This window comes from Scyliorhinus canicula, chromosome 5 (assembly GCF_902713615.1).
Source record: "Scyliorhinus canicula chromosome 5, sScyCan1.1, whole genome shotgun sequence".
NCBI lineage: Eukaryota > Metazoa > Chordata > Chondrichthyes > Carcharhiniformes > Scyliorhinidae > Scyliorhinus > Scyliorhinus canicula.
Window position 1 is genome coordinate 89,020,880 of NC_052150.1, and position 17,239 is coordinate 89,038,118.

Here is a 17,239-nt window from a genome sequence, read left to right on the forward strand (position 1 = left end):
CGGCCTCCAATATTTTTAAAGCACGTTGTCTAGTTTGGGATTAAATGGGGTTTGGTTTCTTGGATTTCAGACTATATTCTTACTTTCCCACTGGACTTTCCTAAAGGAGATCCTTCATTCTGTCTCCCATAAATTGTTCAAACGACGTTTGTCATTTTATTGAATGAAATGGGCGCATGCTTTCAGATATGTTTTGGTGGTGCAAAGACGTTCTGAATTTATTGCACAGGAAAGAAAATAAATAACCTATATTTATGGGAAATAAGTAACCTATACATATATCGCACCTGTCACGACCCCAGAGGCTAGCGCGTCCCAAACAGCCAAATCAATTAGTGTTGTAGTGTAGAAAGATGGGCAGCCAATTGGCCATCAACAAGGTGATAATGCTCAGATGGTGAGGAACTAGATATTGGCTCCACCGCCAGACAGAATTTCTCTCTTTGACATTGTCATAAGCAAAATAACAGAATGCCGAAAATAATGGCACTAAACAGTGTCAGATTCCAGGACCAAGTGGTTTCCAGGGAGTGGTAGTTGCTGATGCCGGACCAATACTTTTCCAATGTTCCCTCGATTTGTGAACCATTCGTTTAGATTGGAAAATTGCACACCAATTGGTTATTTAAACTGAGAAAGGAAAATCTGAGAATTCTAGACTAGGTAACATAACACCCGTTCTGAGAAAGGAAAATCTGATAATTATAGACTAGGTAACATAACACCTGTTCTGAAATTCTGAGTATCTCTAATTAAGGATAAAGTGATTAAATGCCTTGAAAGTTTTCAACTGATCAGAAAAGGCCAGTTTGGATTGTAACGGGCAGGTCACATGAAAATGAAATTAAAATCGCTTATTGTCACAAGTAGGTTTCAAATGAAGTTACTGTGGAAAAACCCCTAGTCGCCACATTCCGGCGCCTGTTTGGGGAGGTTGGTATGGGGATTGAGCCCGCACTGCTGCCTTGGTCTGCTTTACAAGCCAGCTATTTAGCCCACTGACAAACCTGATTGAATTTTTTGAAAAGGTGACTTGTGTAGTAAGGAGAGGAATACCAATGGATGTTATTTATATGGGGTTCCAGTGGACATTTATTTGATAAAGTCCCTGGTAAGAGATTGTTAGCTAAAGTTGAAGTTTGAGGAATTGAAAACTAATGATTGACCTGGTTAGGGTATTGGCTGAATAGCAGCAGACAGTAGGGAAAATGGGTATTTCCTCTAATTGCCTGATGTGGCTAGTGATTTCTTTTGGGGCCTCGTTGATTTCTGTTGGGGCCTCATTAAGATAATTTTGCAGGGCTTCCAGTGGCAGTTATGCAGCAGTAAGCCACACATGCGGGAGCTCCCGTTTTAAAGAGATTTTTCGGCTCTTTTGAGAGCCCAAAACGGAAATTTTTCGACGTCTCCCGGTGGGGGAAGGTGTGCTGAACGACTTTCCCTGCAGTCCATGACTCGAACTCGGAGTGGAAAGGTGGAAAAAACAGCAGCAGCTCCTCAGAAAAAACGGGGGAAGGGATCCAAGATGGCCACTGACAAAGCTCCAGAGGGGTGGAGACTCTGGGCCCAGAAACAACAAACTGATCTCCTGCGCTGCTTTAAAGAATTCAAGGATGAAGTACTGAGCTCTCTGCAGGAAACAAACAGAAGGCTGTCAGAGATTCAGTCCACCCAGGGTGCTGCCATCAAGAAGTTGCAGACGCAGGCCATTGAACGAGAGGAGGAGGCCGTGGTCCTCGTGAGTAAGGTGGAGGGGCACGAAGCACTCCACAAGAAGTGGCAGGAACGCTTTGAGGAGCTGGATCACCGCATGAGGCGGAAAAACCTGCGGATCTTGGGCCTTGCAGAGGGGCTGGAGGGATCGGACCTGACAGCCTATGTGGCTGTAATACTGAATTCGCTAGTGGGGGCCGGATCTCTCCATCTGCCCTTGGAGCTGGAGGGAGCGCACAGGGTGCTGGCCAGGAGGCCCAAGGAAGATGAACCCCCGCGTGCGGTGCTGGTGAGGTTCCACCGGTTCAGTGATCGGGAGTGCGTGCTGCGCTGGGCCAAGAAGGTGAAGAGTAGCAATTGGGAGAATGGGGAAGTGCGGATCTACCAGGACTGGAGTGCGGAGGTGGCTAAGCGGCGGTCTGGATTTAATCGGACGAAAGACGTGCTTTATAGAAAAAAGATAAAGTTCGGAATGTTGCCGCCCGCGCGCCTGTGGGTAACTTATTCGGACCGGCATTATTATTTTGATTCCCCGGAGGAGGCGTGGGCCTTCGTGCGGACGGAGAAACTGGACTTGAACTAGGGGTTGGGGGTTGCGAGGTCGGCTGTAAGATATTAGTGCTGGATTCTGCTGTTGCTGTGTTCTCTTTTTCTTCTGTTGTTTTCTTCTTGTTTTAATACTTTTGCAATTTTGATATGGTTATTTACGGAGGGGTTGTTCTGCTATGTTTTTGTTTTTGTGCTGTGGGACATTGTCTGGGCTGTGTATCTTGAGGGGAGGGTCGGGGGGGGTATGTTGTATTCTATGCCGGAGTGGGGGTATGGAGTGGGGCTGATATTTCGGAGCTGCGTCAGAAGGGTGTGGTGGGGCAGTGCAAAAGCGCGGGCTTTCCTCTGGTTTCCCGTGCTGCGGGGCTGGGGGGTGGAGATGGTGACGGGGGAGGCGGGGCCTTAACTGGTTCTTCCCCGCGCTGGAGCGGTGCCAGGAGGGGGGATAGATTGGGGGATGATCCCACTTCGGGAGGGGTCGGGCTATTGGCGGGAGTTTCCGGGGTCAGCAGAAGTTAGCTGACCCACGGAAGTACAATGGAGGACGGTTCGCGGCTGGGAGGGTTCCTAGCCTGGGGGGGAAGGGAGGGGGGGAAAGGGGAATACCGGGTTGCTGCTGGTAGGGTCAAGAAGGAGCTGGTGGGGGCTGGGGGGACAGAGGTGAGGGGTTGTCGCTATGGGGACGGGGTCGAGCAGGGGGTGCTGGCCTGGAGCGGGCAGTCAACGGGCTATGGCTAGCCGACGGGGGAGGGGGGGCGGGACGCCCTCTGATCCGGTTGGTCACCGGGACGCCCTCTGATCCGGTTGGTCACCTGGAATGTGAGAGGGTTGAATGGGCCGGTGAAGCGGTCGAGGGTACTGGCTCACCTGAAGGGGCTAAAGGCGGATGTGGCAATGCTTCAGGAGACCCACCTGAGGGTGGCGGACCAGGTCCGCCTGAGGAAGGGATGGGTGGGGCAGGTTTTCCACTCGGGGTTGGATGTGAGGAACCGGGGAGTGGCGATTCTGGTGGGGAAAAATGTGTTGTTTGAGGCATCGGAGGTGGTGGCGGATAAGGGGGGTAGGTATGTGATGGTTAGGGGCAGGCTACAAGGAGAGAAGGTGGTACTGGCTAGTGTGTATGCCCCAAATTGGGACGATGCGGGCTTTATGAGGCGTATGTTGGGACGGATCCCGGATCTGGAGGCGGGAGGTCTGATCATAGGGGGGGACTTTAATACGATGTTGGATCCTTCACTGGATCGGTCCAGCTCTAGGACGGGTAGGAGGCCGGCGGCGGCCAAGGTACTGAGAGGGTTTATGGACCAGATGGGTGGGGTGGATCCATGGAGGTTTGTAAGGCCGAGGGCACGCGAGTACTCTTTCTTCTCCCATGTACATAGGGTCTACTCTCGGATAGATTTCTTCGTGGTGAGTAGGGGACTGATTCCGAGAGTGGAGGAGGCCGAGTATTCGGCCATTGCAATCTCCGACCACGCTCCGCATTGGATAGAGTTGGAGATGGGAGAGGTGCGAGACCAACGTCCGTTGTGGCAGTTGGATGTGGGGTTGTTGGCGGAGGAGGAGGTGTGTAGGAGGGTCCGGGCAAGTATTGAGGGGTACCTTGAGGTGAATGATACGGGGGAGGTTCAGGTGGGGATGGTCTGGGAAGCCCTGAAGGCAGTAATTCGTGGGGAGCTGATATCCATCCGGGCACACAGGGAGAGGAGCGAGAGGAGTGAGAGGGATAGACTGGTGGGAAAGATGCTGGAGGTGGACAGGAGGTATGCAGAGGCACCAGAGGAGGGACTGTTGGGGGAGAGGCGCAGCCTGCAGGCTAAATTTGATTTGCTGACCACTAGAAAGGCGGAGGCACAGTGGAGGAAGGCACAAGGGGCAGTGTACGAACATGGTGAAAAGGCGAGTAGGATGCTGGCTCATCAGCTCCGTAAACGGGATGCGGCTAAGGAGATTGCTGGAGTGAGAGACAAGAGTGGGAATGTGGTGCGGAAGGGGGTAGAGGTGAATGAGGTCTTCAAGGACTTTTACGGGGAACTGTACCGGTCGGAGCCAACGGGGGAGAGGAGGGGAATGAAGAGGTTCCTCGACGGGCTTTCTTTCCCGAAGGTGCAGGAGGAGAAGGTGGAGGGGTTGGGTGCACCGATTGAGCTGGAGGAGCTAGTTAAGGGGATCGGGCAGATGCAGTCAGGGAAGGCACCGGGGCCGGATGGGTTCCCGGTGGAATTTTATAAAATGTTTGTGGACCTAGTGGGCCCCTTGCTGGTGCGGACACTCAACGAAGCGTGGGAAGGGGGGACTTTGCCCCCGACGATGTCACGGGCACTGATCTCGTTAATTTTAAAGAAGGACAAGGACCCCCAGCAGTGTGGTTCATACAGGCCCATATCTCTCCTCAACGTGGATGCTAAGGTGCTGGCAAAAATCCTGGCCACCAGGATAGAGGACTGTGTGCCAGGGGTTGTGCATGAGGACCAGACAGGTTTTGTGAAGGGAAGGCAGCTGAACACGAATGTGCGGAGATTGCTGAATGTCATTATGATGCCGGCGATTGAGGGGGAGGCAGAGATAGTGGTGGCGCTGGATGCGGAGAAGGCCTTCGATAGAGTGGAGTGGGGGTACCTATGAGAGGTGTTGGGGAGGTTTGGATTTGGTGAAGGGTTCATTAGATGGGTAAGGCTGCTATATGAGGCCCCGATGGCGTGCGTGGCCACGAATAGGAGGAGGTCGGAGTACTTCCGGCTTTACCGAGGGACCAGGCAGGGTTGCCCCTTGTCCCCCTTGTTGTTTGCACTGGCAATCGAGCCGCTGGCGATGGCATTGAGAGATTCAGAGAGGTGGAGAGGCTTGGTGCGAGGTGGAGAGGAACATAGGGTGTCGTTGTATGCCGACGACCTGTTACTGTATGTGGCGGACCCGGTGGGAGGGATGCCGGGAGTGATGGAGTTACTAGCCGAGTTTGGGACCTTCTCAGGTTATAAATTAAACTTAGGCAAGAGCGAGGTGTTTGTGGTGCACCCTGGAGACCAGGAGGAAGGAATTGGTAGGCTCCCGCTTAGGAGGGCAGGGGAGAGCTTTAGGTACCTGGGGGTGCAAGTGGCCAGGGACTGGGGGACTCTCCACAAGCATAACTTTACCAGACTGGTAGATCAGATGGAGGAGGAGTTCAGGAGGTGGGACATGCTGCCATTGTCGTTGGCGGGGAGGGTGCAGTCCGTCAAAATGACAGTGCTTCCGAGGTTCTTGTTCCTTTTTCAGTGCCTGCCCATATTTATCCCCAGGGCCTTCTTTAGGAGAGTGACCGGCAGTATTCTGAGCTTTGTGTGGGCACATGGGACTCCGAGAGTGAGGAGGGTGTTCCTGGAGCGAGGAAGGGATAGAGGTGGGCTGGCGCTGCCCAACCTTCTGGGGTACTATTGGGCAGCCAATGTGTCAATGGTGCGTAAATGGGTGATGGAGGGGGGAGGGGCGGCGTGGAAAAGAATGGAGATGGCGTCATGTAGAGGTACGAGCCTGGGTGCCATGGTAACGGCACCGTTGCCGCTCTCCCCCAAGAGGGTTACCACGAGCCCGGTGGTGGCGGCGACCCTAAGAATCTGGGGACAGTGGAGACGGCATCGGGGGGAAACAGGGGGCTCGATGGAGGCTCCACTGGGTGGCAACCATCGGTTCATCCCGGAGAACACAGATGGGGGATTCAGGGGTTGGCAAAGGGCGGGCATCAGCAAATTGAGGGACCTGTTTATTGGCGGGAGGTTTGCGGGCCTGGGGGAACTGGAAGATAAATTTGGCCTTCCCCAGGGGAACATGTTCAGATACCTGCAGGTAAAGGCGTTTGCTAGGCGACAGGTAGAGGGATTCCCTTTGCTGCCCTCGCAGGGGACGATGGACAGAGTGCTTTCGGGGGTGTGGGTAGGAGAGTGGAAGGTGTCTGACATCTATAAGGTAATGCAGGAGGTGGAGGAGTCGTCAGTGGAGGAGCTGAAGGCTAAATGGGAGGAGGAACTCGGGGGAGCAGATAGAGGACGGGACTTGGGCGGAGGCCTTGGAGAGAGTCAACTCTTCCTCCTCATGTGCGAGGCTTAGTCTCATCCAATTTAAGGTGCTGCACCGGGCCCACATGTCCGGGACTAGGATGAGTAGGTTCTTCGGGGGTGAGGACAGGTGCACCAGATGTTCGGGGAGTCCTGCGAACCACGCCCATATGTTCTGGGCATGCCCAGCACTGGAAGAATTCTGGAAGGGGGTGGCGGGGACGGTGTCGAGGGTGGTTGGATCCAGGGTCAAGCCAGGGTGGGGACTCGCGACTTTTGGGGTTGGGGTGGAGCCGGGAGTGCAGGAGGCGAAAGAGGCCGGGGTCCTGGCCTTTGCGTCCCTAGTAGCCCGTCGAAGGATTCTGCTACAGTGGAAGGATGCGAGGCCCCCAAGCGTGGAGACCTGGATCAGTGACATGGCGGGATTTATAAAATTGGAAAAGGTCAAATTTGCCCTGAGAGGATCAACACAAGGGTTCTATAAACGGTGGCAGCCTTTTCTGGACTTCCTGGCTCAGAGATAGGTAACTGGGTCAATAGCAGCAGCAACCCGGGGGGGGGGGGGGGGGGGGGGGTGCATTATTGTAGTGTTTATTCTGTAACTTTATAGTCTGTTAATTTGCGTTGTTGTTAAAATGCTGGGTTCATGGGGATGGGGCGAATGTATATGATTGTTAATATTATTGTTATTTTCGGTATTTTACTAAGGTGCGTTATTGTTGTATAAAATCAAAATTTCTCAATAAAAATTATTTAAAAAAAAAAAAAGATAATTTTGCAGATGGGATTGAGAACTGCATATCCAAGTTTGCTGATAGCCCATAGATGCCACATTGGAAGCAGCAAAAATGGAAGCATAGTATTACAAAGAGAAACTGAAGATTAAGCGCTGGGCAAAAACCTGACAAATGGGTTTTACTGTAGGAAAATGTGAGCTCATCCACTTTGGATCCAAACAGAATGGATCAAAGTACTTTCTAAATGGTGAAAAGCTAGAAACAGTGGTGGCCCAAAGATAGGTCAATGTAATTGATTATTAAATGCCATGGACAGGTACAGAAAATAATCAAAACAGCTCCTAGAATGTTGATTTTCAATCTAGAAGACTAGAATACCAGGGGGTGGAAGTTACAAACCCTGGTTAGGCGATATCTGGAGTATTGCTTTCAGTTCGATGAACCACACTGGAGGAAGGATAATAGTCTTTATTCGTGTCACAAATAGGCTTACATTAACACTGCAATGAAGTTACTGTGAAAAGCCCCCAGTCGCCACACTCAGGCGCCTGTTCGGGTACACAGGGAGAATTCAGAATGTCCAATTCACCTAACAAGCAGTTCTCTTTCTGGACTTGTGGGAGGAAACTGGTGCACCTGGAGGAAACCCACGCCAACACAGGGAGAACGTGCAGACTCTGCACAGACAGTGACCCAAGCCAGGAATTGAACCTGGGTCCCCGGAGCTGTGAAGCATAATGCTAACCACTGTGCTAGATATTGGCTTTGGAGGTACTGCAGCATAGAATTTAACAGAATGACACTAGACTCCCAAGAGTTATATTAGTGAGAGAGCAATTGTTGTAATCATTGGAATTTAAAAGTTTTAAGGGATGATTTAGTAAAAGTTTTTAAGATATCGAGGAGCACTGATAGGGTAGATAGAGGGAAACCATTTTCATTGGTTGTGGTTCCTAGAACTGGAAGACATATCCTGAACATCAGAGCCAGGGTCTGTCAGGAATTAAGTTAAACACTTCAACACGCAAAGTGTAGATGTTTGGAACTCTACTACAAACTGCGGTTAATGGTAAGACAATTTCTGTCAATTTATTAAGGGATATGGGGCAAAAATAGGAATACAAAGCAAGCTAGAAATCCAGTGAGCATATTTAAGGGTGGAACAGGGTTGAGGGCTAAATGGGCTCACTTGTGTTTCTGTGAAATAATGCCAATGGAACTTTTCAGCTCACCTCACCAGAGGGTAGATATTTAACATCTCATCTGAAAGATGGCATCTCTAACAGTGCTGCAGTCTAGCTTACGCGTTCAAGCCACTGGAATGTGCATGCAACCCAAGACTCTCAAACTCCGAGGTGCTACCAACTGAGCAGAATAACATCAAGCTTGGTCTCTAAGGCAATGTGGAATATGTAGCAGTGCTCCCTCAGTACTGCACTGTGGTGTCGGCCTACTTTTTGTGTTCAAATCTCTGGAGTGGTACTCTCAACCTTTGAGGTGAGAGTGCTGAGTGCTGACCACAGCTGACACTGGAATATCTAAAAGTAATTGATACATGGATGACATTAGCATCCTGATTCAAAGCATGATACTGGCACCTGGCTGATATAACTGAGTAATATAATTTTACTTCAGATTAGGGATAAAGCTTACATTTCAGTGCACCTTTTATTTACTTTTTCTGTTACTTTTAAGAACACAATAAGACTGCACTAAAGATTGATTCTGTTCCTCAAAAATGTGGCGATTTCATTATATGTCCTAGCACCAGTGTCAGACTACTTGGTGTATACACCCCTGGACTTACTCTGTTTCCTTTTAAATATAGGAATAACAGTAGCTGTTTGCCTTTATGTTACTATTCTGACACTCCTCCCTTTTCTAATAAATATATAAATGTAATAGTGTCTCAGCTATCTTTCCCTGAGATGCTTTTAGTGTATGTGGATATAATTCAATTGAACTGATAGTTTTAATGTCTCCAAATTTAGATAATTTATCAATTATCTCTCCTCCTTTTCTGTGTTAAAAGTTTAGATTTTTTTTGCCTTTTAATATTGTGTCTTTGTCTAATGTTGTCAATTTTATACTAAAATCACAAAGCATTTTCACACAAATGGTAGGCCACATTTGGTACCCCCTCGTCTAATGGGACAACTAACATTTTCAAGACAAAGACTGATAATTTTTGATTAGATAAGGATGAAGAGGGTTAGAAAGAGGCTTGTGGGGAGTTTAAACATGGGCCAAGGCCAGTTTGGCAGAATGACCTGTAGCTATGCTGTAAAATCCAGGTACTTAATTCTGCGCATGATCTTGAGGAATATGAATCAAAGGCAAAATAAATGGAATGATACACTACATGATCAGGCTGCAGGGATGATCAGGTTGCAGGGGCTGATTACTACTCCAGTTTCTATATACCTGACAAGTAATTCTTTGGGGGACTCTTCTGAGATACTTCAATGCAATAAAGTGTTACACAATTGTTTATTTGTATGAGCCTATTTCCTAAAATATTGAGATGTTTGATGAAAATATAGTTTCCTTTTCTTGATGCACATGCTATTTTGGCCTGGGACAGTTTTATTTTGTTATTTCCTTTTTAACGTCCGAATGAGTCAATGGAGGGGGTCATGTGGCAGGGTTTCTCCTTGTTGCTTGACTTTTTAATTTTGGTTAATTATTTAATTGTGGCTTGTGGGACCTTTGCTGTGAGCAGATTGCCTGCTCGGTTTTTCTTTCCCAATTAAGGGGCAATTGAAATGAAATGAAAATCGTTTTTGTCATAAGTTGGCTTCAAATGAAGTTACTGTGAAAAGTCCCTAGTCGCCACATTCCGGCGCCTGTTTGGCGAGGCTGGTACGGGAATTGAACCGTGCTGCTGGCCTGCCTTGGTCTGCTTTCAAAGCCAGCTAGCGTGGCCAATTCACCTACCCTGCACATCTTTTTGGGTTGTGGGAGTGAGACCCATGCAGACACAGGGAGAATGTGCAAGCTCCACACGGACAGGGGCCCAGATCGAACCCGGGCCCTCGGTGCCGTGAGGCAGCAATGCTAACCACTGCGCCACAGTGCTGCCCAATTGCCTGTTCTGTGTCCTTTTGTATTGCAGCAGTTGCTACAATTCAAAAGTATTTCATTTCGACTTCCGGTGGCATAATGTAGGGGGAACACATGCACGAGGTGGCTCCCATTGGGATACTGTTCTTTTACCCCTTTTTGCCCTAGTTCTGTGGGTATTTTTGTTTAAAAAGCCTTGTGTAATGGAATAAGGTGTCCACATAGAGGACGCCTACAGTGCAGTGCACCGACAGTGCAGTGCTCTGAAAGAGCACCCTATCTAGACGCACTGTTCCATCCTATCCCCAGAATTCAGTAACCCATAACTCCGTAACCCCACCAAATCTTTTTGGATACTAAGGGACAATTTATCATGGCCAATCCACCTAACCTGTACATCTTTGGACTGTGGGAGGAATCGGAACACCTGGAGGAAAACCACGTAGACGCTGGGAGAATGTACAAACTCCACACAGTCACCTAAGACTGGAATTGAACCAGGATCCCTGACATTGTGGGGCAGTAGTGCTAACCACACATTTGGGATGTTTGGGGAAAATGGTAGGGGAGGGTGGACCCATGTCTCCACCCGAGCTGGACAGAGCCAAACGGACAGTCCGACAGAAGCCCCATCCCAAGAACCACCGCGAGCAGTAATTGTAAAGTTTCACAACTTCCAAGAAAAACAGCGGGTCCTGAGATGGGCAAAGGAGCACCACGACTACAAATGGGAAGGCTATGCCATGAGATGTGGGAGCGTAGCTGTCAAGAAGCTGGCAGCATTCAACAAGGCCAACGCCGACCTGTATGAAACCATTTTGGGATGGTGTACCCAGCGTGGCTAAGGGTGACTTTTATGGGGAAAGACTTTGCGTATTCTTTTGTAAAATTGGGCTGAGCGGGGTTGAGTTTTTTTGAGGCTTTTTGGATGTTGGGATTAGGCATGTGGATACGGAGAGTTGTTGGGGTTCCTTGTTTGTATTCATATTTGTACTTCTTTGTCCTTGTGTGGGTTGAAAGTTGCGTAAGTTGGACTTGGGTCGGGGTTTTTAATTCTTTGGGGTGAGTTTTGATCTATTTGTTATAGCTGTTAAAATATATAGCTCTCTGTTGAAGTACTATGTTTTAAGGCGTTTTTATACTTTGTCTCATTTTTCTGTTAGCATTTTACTTCACTCTCGGCGGGAGCTGCCTTGCTAACTGACGAGTTGGCTAACAGGAGTGGTACAGTGGGGGTGACTGCCACACATTATATTAGGTTTGTTTAAGAGAACTTTAGTATTTTTGTTCTGTTTGTGGTTAGGGTTACTAGGTTTTTAGTGGTTTTTGTTCACCTTTGTTTTTTTTGTATGTATACTTGGGTGTGATATTGTTTGAGGGAGGGTGGGGGGGAGGCAGGCATAGTTTGCTAACGGTGACTGCAGATATTTCTTTGTTTAGTCCTGCCAGTGAGTTTGGTGGCCATCGCGGGTGCTGTACTTGTTGGATAATCACTCTCAGTGGGAATGGCTGACTCCAGATTGAGAGGTGGGTGGGAGGTCTCCAATTTGTTAGGTCACCTGGAATGTCGAGGGTTGAATGGCCCAGTAAAAAGGTCGAGGGTATTTGCTCACCTTAAAAAGTTTGAACGCTATGTGGTGTGTCGCAGGAGACATGTGCGGGTCTGAGACCAGACAAAGTTGCGGAAGGAGTGGGTGGGACATGTTTTTCATTTGGGCTTTGATGATGGGGCCTAGGGCATGGCAATTTTAATCAATAAAAGGGTTAAATTTTCTGCCGCTAAGATCTTGGCGGACCCCAATTGTAACTATGTTATTGTTTGTGGTCTCTGCTGGGCACTGGGTGGTCCTGATTAATGTCTACATTCCAAACTGGGCAATATGGGTTTATTAACAAGCTGATAACCTCTATCCTTGATTTGGATTTGCATCAGCTAATCTTCGGGGCGGGGAGAAGGGGGTGTGCGGGGGGGGGGGGGGGCGGAGGCAGGCATAGTTTGGGAGGGGGGAGGGGTGGACTTAAACTGTGCGCTGGATCCCAGGATGGATTGATCGATGCCGAAATCTCTGATTCCATCAGGGGTAGCAAGGCATTGTTGGTTTCATAGAGCAGGTGGGAGGGGCCAGATCCACGGTGGTTTTTGCACCCGGACGATAAAGATTTTTATTTTTTCTCCCATACCCACCAGGTGTGTTCATTTATTGACCTTTTTCTGGTAGATGGGTCTCTCCTCCCTTCGGTGGAGAGGGCGGGTTACTTGGCGATCAGACCATGCCCACATTTTGTGGATTTGACACTAGCCTGTCCCTCCCAATGTTTGGATATGGCAATGTTAGTGGACATAGATTTTGTTCATGCATGTCCCCCGCCATTGGGGAATATATTAAATTTAATAAAAGTGTGCTTATCTCTCCTACATTGTGGGAAGCCCTTAAGGTGGTTATTGGGCAGCACGGTGGCACAGTGGTTAGCACTGCTGCCTCATGGCGCCGAGATCCCAAGTTCGAGCTCTGGGTCACTGTCCGTGTGGAGTTTGCACATTCTCCCTGTGTTTGCATGGGTTTCGCCCCCACAACACAAAGATGTGCAGAGAGCGAGCCCACAAAGCAGTGGGAGTTCAGAGACAGAGAGAGCCCATAAAGCAGCGGGAGTTCAGAGAGAGAGCACATAAAGCAGCGGGAGTTCAGAGAGAGAGAGAGAGCCCAGAAAGCAGCGGGAGTTCAGAGAGAGAGAGAGAGAGTGCCCATAAAGCAGCGGGAGCTCAGAGAGAGAGAGCCCAGAAAGCAGCGGGAGTTCAGAGAGACAGAGAGAGCCCATAAAGCAGCGGGAGTTCAGAGAGAGAGAGAGAGAGAGCCCATAAAGCAGCGGGAGTTCAGAGACAGAGAGAGAGCCCATAAAGCAATGGGAGTTCAGAGACAGAGAGAGCCCATAAAGCAGCGGGAGTTCAGAGAGAGAGAGCCAGAAAGTGGCGGGAGTTCAGAGAGAGAGAGAGCCCATAAAGCAGCGGGAGTTCAGAGAGAGAGCACATAAAGCAGCGGGAGTTCAGAGAGAGCCCATAAAGCAGCGGGAGTTCAAAGACAGAGAGAGCCCATAAAGCAGCGGGAGTTCAGAGAGAGAGAGCCCAGAAAGCGGCGGGAGTTCAGAGAGAGAGAGAGCCCATAAAGCAGTGGGAGCTCAGAGGGACACAGGATAAGAGAGCAGCGGTGAGTCAGTGAAAGAGCGCGAGGGGACACATTGAGAGCGGGAGAGCGGCGGGGTGCCAGTGGGAGCAAAGATAATATAAGGCGGGAACCGGAAGTACGGCCTGCGGACTTCTGGGAAGGATTTTCCCCTAGCCAATAAATTCTGGTGGAGAGGAAACCCGAGACACTACACGTATAGTGTCTCCCATCCGCCCTCCTCCTCTAACCTAATAATAAGACCCATTGGTGTGAGCAGGTAAGTGCTATATTATATTATTATTTTTTATTTATTTTATATTTGTTTACCAGAACTTGGTTGAAATTAAGTGGGATGGCAGGGAAGGCAGTGCAATGTTCCTCCTGCAGGATGTTTGAGGTGAGGGATGCCGTTAGTGTCCCTGCTGATTTTACCTGCAGGAAGTGCAGCCAGCTCCAGCTCCTACAAGACCGAAGTTATGGTACTGGAGCTGGAGTTGGATGAACATCGGATCATTCGGGAGGCAGAGGTGGTCATAGATAGGAGCTTCAGGGAAGTAGTTACACCAAAGACTGGAGATAGATGGGTAACTGTAAGAGGGACTGGGAAGAAGCAGTCAGTGCAGGGAACCTCTGCGGTCGTTCCCCTGAGTAACAAGTATACAGTTTTGGATACTTGTGGGGGGGACGACTTACCAGGGGTAAGCCATGAGGTACGGGACTCTAGCACGGAGTCTGTCCCTGTTGCTCAGAAGGGAAGGGGGGAGAGGAGCAGAGCATTAGTAATTGGGGACTCAATAGTCAGGGGCACAGATAGGAGATTTTGTGGGAGCGAGAGAGACTCACGTTTGGTATGTTGCCTCCCAGGTGCAAGGGTAAGTGATGTCTCGGATCGTGTTTTTCGGGTCCTTGAGGGGGAAGGGGAGCAGTCCCAAGTCGTAGTCCACATTGGCACTAACGACATAGGTAGGAAAGGGGACAAGGATGTCAGGCAGGCCTTTAGGGAGCTAGGATGGAAGCTCAGAGTGAGAACAAACAGAGTTGTTATCTCTGGGTTGTTGCCCGTGCCACGTGATAGTGAGATGAGGAATAGGGAGAGAGAGCAATTAAACACGTGGCTACAGGGATGGTGCAGGCGGGAGAGATTCAGATTTCTGGATAACTGGGGCTCTTTCTGGGGAAGGTGGGACCTCTACAGACAGGATGGTCTACATCTGAACCGAAGGGGCACCAATATCCTGGGGGGAGATTTGTTAGTACTCTTTGGGGGGGTTTAAACTAATTCAGCAGGGGCATGGGAACTTGGATTGTAGTTTTGGGGTACGGGAGATTGAGAGTAGAGAAGTCAGGAGCACAGATTTGACTTCGCAGGAGGGCGCCAGTATTCAGGTCGGTGGTTTGAAGTGTGTCTATTTCAATGCCAGGAGTATACGAAATAAGGTAGGGGAACTGGCAGCATGGGTTGGTACCTGGGACTTCGATGTTGTGGCCATTTCAGAGACATGGATAGAGCAGGGACAGGAATGGTTGTTGCAGGTTCTGGGGTTTAGGTGTTTTAGTAAGGTCAGAGAAGGGGGCAAAAGAGGGGGAGGTGTGGCGCTGCTAGTCAAGGACAGTATTACGGTGGCAGAAAGGATGCAAGATGGGGACTCTTCTTCCAAGGTAGTATGGGCTAAGGTTAGAAACAGGAAAGGAGAGGTCACACTGCTGGGAGTTTTCTGTAGGCCACCTAATAGTTCTAGGGATGTAGAGGAAAGGATGGCGAAGATGATTCTGGAAAAGAGTGAAAGTAACAGGGTAGTTGTTATGGGAGACTTTAACTTTCCTAATATTGACTGGAAAATATATAGTTCGAGTACATTGGATGGGTCGTTCTTTGTACAATGTGTGCAGGAGGGTTTTCTGACACAATATGTTGACAGGCCAACAAGAGGTGAGGCCACATTGGATTTGATTTTGGGTAATGAACCAGGCCAGGTGTTAGATCTGGAGGTATGTGAACACTTTGGAGACAGTAACCACAATTCGGTGACCTTTACATTAGTGATGGAAAGGGATAAGTATACCCCGCAGGGCAAGAGTTATAGCTGGGGGAAGGGCAATTATGATGCCATTAGACTTGACTTAGGATGTGTAGGTTGGAGAAGTAGGTTGCAAGGGTTGGGCACACTGGATATGTGGAGCTTGTTCAAGGAACAGCTATTGCGTGTTCTTGATCAGTACGTACCAGTCAGACAGGGAGGAAAGGGTAGAGCGAGGGAACCGTGGTTTACCAAAGAAGTGGAATCTCTTGTTAAGAGGAAAAAGGAGGCCTATGTGAAGATGAGGCGTGAAGTTTCAGTTGGGGCGCTTGATAGTTACAGGGAAGCGAGGAAAGATCTAAAGAGAGAGCTAAGACGAGCAAGGAGGGGACATGAGAAGTCTTTGGCAGGTAGGATCAAGGAAAACCCAAAAGCTTTCTATAGGTATGTCAGGAATAAAAGAATGACTAAGGTAAGAGTAGGGCCAGTCAAGGACAGTGGTGGGAAGTTGTGTGTGGAGGCTGAGGAGATAAGCAAGATACTAAATGAATACTTTTCGTCAGTATTCACTCAGGAAAAAGATAATATTGTGGAGGAGAATGCTGAGACCCAGGCTATTAGAATAAATGGCATTGAGGTGCGTAGGGAAGAAGTGTTAGCAATTCTGGACAAGGTGAAAATAGATAGTCCCTGGGGCCTGATGGGATTTATCCTAGGATTCTCTGGGAAGCCAGGGAAGAGATTGCTGAGCCTTTGGCTTTGATTTTTATGTCATCATTGGCTACAGGAATAGTGCCAGAGGACTGGAGGATAGCAAATGTGGTCCCTTTGTTCAAGAAGGGGAGTAGAGATAACCCCGGTAACTATAGGCCGGTGAGCCTCACGTCTGTGGTGGGTAAAGTCTTGGAGAGGATTATAAAAGATACGATTTGTAATCATCTAGATAGGAATAATATGATTAGGGCTAGTCAGCATGGTTTTGTGAAGGGTAGGTCATGCCTCACAAACCTTATCGAGTTCTTTGAGAAGGTGACTGAACAGGTAGACGAGGGTAGAGTAGTTGATGTGGTGTATATGGATTTCAGTAAAGCGTTTGATAAGGTTCCCCACGGTCGGCTATTGCAGAAAATACGGAGGCTGGGGATTGAGGGTGATTTAGAGATGTGGATCAGAAATTGGCTAGTTGAAAGAAGACAGAGAGTGGTGGTTGATGGGAAATGTTCAGAATGGAGTTCAGTTACGAGTGGCGTACCACAAGGATCTGTTCTGGGGCCGTTGCTGTTTGTCATTTTTATAAATGACCTAGAGGAGGGCACAGAAGGATGGGTGAGTAAATTTGCAGACGACACTAAAGTCGGTGGAGTTGTAGACAGTGCGGAAGGATGTTGCAGGTTACGGAGGGACAGAGATAAGCTGCAGAGCTGGGCTGAGAGGTGGCAAATGGAGTTTAATGTGGAGAAGTGTGAGGTGATTCACTTTGGAAAGAATAACAGGAATGCGGAATATTTGGCTAATGGTAAAATTCTTGGTAGAGTGGATGAGCAGAGGGATCTCGGTGTCCATGTACATAGATCCCTGAAAGTTGCCACCCAGGTTGATAGGGTTGTGAAGAAGGCCTATGGTGTGTTGGCCTTTATTGGTAGAGGGATTGAGTTCCGGAGCCATGAGGTCATGTTGCAGTTGTACAAAACTCTAGTACGGCCGCATTTGGAATATTGCGTACAGTTCTGGTCGCCTCATTATAGGAAGGACGTGGAAGCTTTGGAACGGGTGCAGAGGAGATTTACCAGGATGTTGCCTGGTATGGAGGGAAAATCTTATGAGGAAAGGCTGATGGACTTGAGGTTGTTTCGTTAGAGAGAAGAAGGTTAAGAGGTGACTTAATAGAGGCATACAAAATGATCAGAGGGTTAGATAGGGTGGACAGTGAGAGCCTTCTCCCGCGGATGGAGGTGGCTAGCACGAGG